The sequence below is a fragment of the Acinonyx jubatus genome, chromosome B2 (genome assembly GCF_027475565.1).
Source record: "Acinonyx jubatus isolate Ajub_Pintada_27869175 chromosome B2, VMU_Ajub_asm_v1.0, whole genome shotgun sequence".
NCBI classification, from domain to species: domain Eukaryota; kingdom Metazoa; phylum Chordata; class Mammalia; order Carnivora; family Felidae; genus Acinonyx; species Acinonyx jubatus.
This window is the reverse complement of record NC_069385.1, coordinates 146,318,926-146,323,686: the sequence shown is the minus strand read 5'-3', so window position 1 is coordinate 146,323,686 and position 4,761 is coordinate 146,318,926. Positions and strand designations below refer to the sequence as shown.

The 4,761-nt window shown below is 43.7% G+C and overlaps 1 non-coding gene across 1 annotated transcript; it reads right to left on the bottom strand.

The window, feature by feature from the left end:
• Positions 1-237: 237 nt before the first annotated feature.
• TRNAP-CGG (transfer RNA proline (anticodon CGG)) lies at positions 238-309 on the bottom strand. The gene has a single exon. It is a non-coding gene; the product is annotated as a tRNA-Pro (tRNA).
• Positions 310-4,761: the final 4,452 nt, after the last annotated feature.

Below are 4,761 nucleotides of genomic sequence, written 5' to 3'. Positions count from 1 at the left end.
GCCCGCCGCGGCCCCGGGCTCCCTCGGTGGCGGCGGAGGGACCCACAGGCGCTGGCGGCCGGGTACCGCGTCAACGATTCGGGTGCCTCGCGTCCGGGAGATCCGGGATTCAGAGCCCAGCTCCTCCGAGAACAGTGCCACTGTTAGCAAGGTGAGAGCCCAGTCTTTTTGGCAAGAATATTTGGGAAAATACTTCTTTTCCTTGATTCTCTGAATCCAATTGGTTGAAAAGGAAGCGGGCTCGTCCGGGATTTGAACCCGGGACCTCTCGCACCCGAAGCGAGAATCATACCCCTAGACCAACGAGCCGCCTACGTGCACAGTCCCTCCATATTTTCAGATAAGAAGAAATAGATTCCAATTACCCTCATTCTGTTTACAAAGAATTTGTTCCCCGAAACTTAATTCCCCGCCAGTCACCTACATGAATGAACAGTTGGAAAGGCTGTTTGTGTGAAAGGTCTGTTGACAGTTGCAATCACCATGACGTCACTTGGTGGTAAGGCTGGTCTGTAGGAAATTTGGACATTTTCTTTTTCCGTTGCTCTACTTCGCTAAACTATTCTAAGTCGTTTAACTCATTTCCATCTAACTTTGAATTAAGTTAGGTTAGAAAAATTCTTATTCTGGAGTTGTCCTCTTCTCACTTCTTTCCTTTTTGAAAGTTAGATATTATCATTACCGAGGGGCTCCTAGACCAAAGCGTGTTTTCAGCTCCCAGAAGTTCCACTGATCCGAGGTAGATTTCTTAACATTAATGTTTCACGGGCACCAAGACGTTAGTGTTAGATGCGTTTATTAACTTACCAAAAACTTCTGGTTAAAGTCAAAGTTTACACTAGCTGGTGTATCTAAGCTACATCTTAAATCCATGTGAACCAACACGCATGCCTGGAACTAATACACATTTTCAATTTTATTTTGCTGCACTGAGTGTGATACCTTCAGAATTAAAAACAGTTTCCCTCATTAGGTTCATCCTTCCCGTTATTCTATAATTATTAGATTGGAAAAAGAAGCGATCATGGTACCAAGCAAGTAAGCGTCAGAGGGAATTTTTTTGTCTTCACACTTTCCGAGTCAAAAAGATGAGACACAGTCTTCTTGGCTATTTAATCAATGCAACTATCTCTCAATGACAACTAATATACACTTTGGAGCCTTATGATCACTTCTTTTTTTTTTTTCCAACGTTTATTTATTTATTTTTTTGGGGGGGGCAGAGAGAGACAGAGCATGAACCGGGGAGGGGCAGAGAGAGAGGGAGACACAGAATCGGAAACAGGCTCCAGGCTCTGAGCCATCAGCCCAGAGCCTGATGCGGGGCTTGAACTCACGGACCACAAGATCGTGACCTGAGCCGAAGTCGGACGCTTAACTGACTGAGCCACCCAGGCGCCCCAATCACTTCTTAACTTAGGCTCATGTTACTAAATTTTTCATCCTTTTTCCCATCTGTTATATGAGAACCACTCCGATGTGAGTTCTGTCGGTAGATTAATCTGTGACTCACTGAACCCAATTAAGTTTACATTAGGAAAGTAATCTAGTTTTGATCGGTATTCTTATCTAAACAATACATTTGGACTCTATTCTAAATTTCATGATATGCTGTAGGGTATGACAAATGATTTGAGGGGACATCCATCTTAATTTTCTATGGTTTACTTTTACAGAGGTAGTTGTTTGACATGTTCTTTAACAAGTCCCCTAAAAACTTGCTTTCTCATAAGTAAGACGGAGGGAGGACTGGACTTGGGTCCCCTCACCCCAACCACAAAATCCAGCATTTCTTGGCTGCCTTCACAGAGAGAAAAAGATATGCCCTTGAGTAGCGTATCTTGCAGGAACGCAGAGGCAGCATGCTCATTGAAAGGGACTGTGAAGACTGGTAAAGGTGGGGCCAAACCAGTGAGCCCCAAGATGGACCACGGCGCTAACGTTTCACCCCCGTTTCCCCCTCATTAAAATACTAAAAAAAAGTACTGCCCAAGGGTTGAGATTTAACATGCTAGAAGACGCATGAAGAAGCATGACCTTGACGTGTGCAGGAGCCAAGAAATCCCCTCCTCTATGTGATTAGAAGTCATTCTTTTCCCACCTACGCCTCTTTATAAAGCTCTCTCTGACCCCTCCTCAGAGACCCAGCCTCTCTTGTGCTCCAGCATAAGCCCCAACCAAACCCTGCCTGGATGGCCCCTTCCGCCTCTTGTCAATTTCTATTGTCTGGGGGGCGCGAGGGCCCAGTTAGGTACCATGAGTAGCCATGTTGGTCAAGGTATTGATTGTAATATTCGGTGCCCTAAAACCAGATTGTACCCCAAGCACAGGTCATTATGACTTCATCTGGTTTATGACTTTGAAACCTCTGTATTCTGCTAGAACTAAGCACAGAGCCCCTCAAAGATTTAACCCTTCAGTGCAAGTAGCTGTCTCCAAATTCTTTATAGACTGGCATCCCTGTTTGCTGAGTGTCTCACAAAATTTCCTCCTCTGAAAAAGGCAATGCAGGCGGATGAATGCTTAGTTTGTCTCCCTCTTGTGTCTGTCCTTAGCTTTAGAAGGTTTAGGCTTTTCAGGAGGATTGAGAGAGAGACATTTGAAATGTCAGCTCCTCAGAAAGATGGTGCATCAACCCAGTTAAGTTTCTTATCAGTGCTTTTCTGAACATTTTTCTCTAATCAAAGACAAGACCCAGGACATGGCTGATATTCTTGTCAACTCTCACTCTTTATCTTCATCAGTTTTCCTGTCTTCTGTCTCCCGAGGGTTCCATCTGATTTGGTAATCTCACCCTTTATTTCTGTTTGTCTACTCCAGTTCTTCCTAAAGACCCACTAACAGGCCAGATCTGGAGAGAACGACAGGGCACCGATTCACCCCCTGGCCTGTTGCGCACATGGACTCCTCAGAGCTAGAACACTGTGCTGACCTCATTTTCTCCTATGGACACGTGTCATAATTGTCCTTGGGGTTGCATTTCTTTCTAGAGTGAACTGGAACATACTTATGACTCTTGGCCCTCTGGAATTACTCAACGCCTTGCAAGGGGAGGGCATAGGATGTGGCATTCATGGCTGTCCCGGACATCCCTGAAATCAGGCACTACATACTGCCCAGATTCCAAGATTACCCCAGGCAAGGAGCGAGGCTACCTCCAGGTCCAGGGCCACCAGCTACCATAGACCCAAGGACCGGAGCACTGTTTCTGTAAATGCTGTCTCTCCACTTATTTTGTTCTATCCTTCTGGGCCTCGTTTGTTGTTGTGTTTCGTAAAGTTATCTTAGTTTCTACCTTTTGATGACTCTGTAATGCTTGCTAAGATTGTTCTTTGACTTAATGTTCTAGCTCACTCATTTGATCTTTGGGTATACTGCCCTCTGTCTTATCTGATAGTCTACCGAGTTGTCAAAAAACTCATTCATTTCCCATCCATAGCCAGTGTCTCTGGCTGTTTCTTCTTCGTAACTGTTTATTCCAGCATCAGGTTTCCATTTTCTTCCTTTGTGACTTACAGAATTTGTATTGTGTTTATTTCAAATCCTTATGCTGACATCGCCCACACATTCTGTCACCCCTACCATAGATTTCCTCATTATTGTCATTCTAAAATAGGTCTGGCACCCTGCAGATATCTCCTGCCCAGCCTCTGGACCCATGGTCACCCTTCGTTGATAATGTTTGTATCTGGTAATAGGGGCAAAACTCCCTCCCTGATTGTGCCGATCCCAACGATACAAGGTGAGAATGCCCACCCTGCACGGTTTACCACGTAGACCACACTACCTCCCATTTGCCCCCTCCGCACAAGGAAGCCATCCACCTCTGCCTAGAAAGTTTCCTGTACCATCTGCTATGACACTGGTTTTTCTAAACTGTGTCCCAATCTTTCCTGGGATGTATGGGAGGAGATATTGTTTGGGTTGAGAGCACGGAGTTAATCTCCTCAGAGGTTACTTTGTCTGCCTTTTAAACATAGGGTTCTTTTTTCCACTGGATACTTTTTCCTGCGTTGTCGAAGATTAGTTGGCCATGTACTTGTGGGTCCGTTTCTGGGTTCTCTATTCTATTCCATGGATCTATGTGTCTATTTTTGTGCCAGTACCATACTGTCTGGAAAACTACAGCTTTGTAATGTACCTTAAAGTCCGGAATTATGATGCCTCCAGCTTTGGTTTTCTTTTTCAACATTTGGCTATTCGGGGTCTTTTGTGGTCCCATACAAATGTTAGGATTGTTTGTTTTAGCTCTGTGAAGAATGCTGGTGCTATTTTGATAGGGATTGCATTGAATATGTAGATTGCTTTGGGTAGTATTGACATTTTAACAATATTCGTTCTTCCAATCCATGAGCATTTAATGTTTTTCCATTTCTTTATGTCTTCTTCAATTTCTTTCGTAAGCTTTCTATAGTTTTCAGTGCATAAATCTTTTACCTCTTTCGTTAGGTTTATTTATTCCTAGGTATTTTATGGTATTTGGTGCAATTGTTAATGGGATCGATTCCTTGAGATCTCTTTCTGGTGCTTCATTATTGGTGTATAAAAAAGCAACTGGTTTCTGTACACTGATTTTATATCCTGTGACTTTGCTGAATTCCTGTATCACGTCTAGCAGTTTTTTGGTAGAGTCTTTCGGGTTTTCCATGTAGAGAATCATGTTGTCTGCGAAGAGTGAAAGTTTGACTTTTTCCTTGCCAATTTCTATGCCTTTTATTTCATTTTGTTGTCTGATTACTGAGGCTAGAACTTCCAGCACTA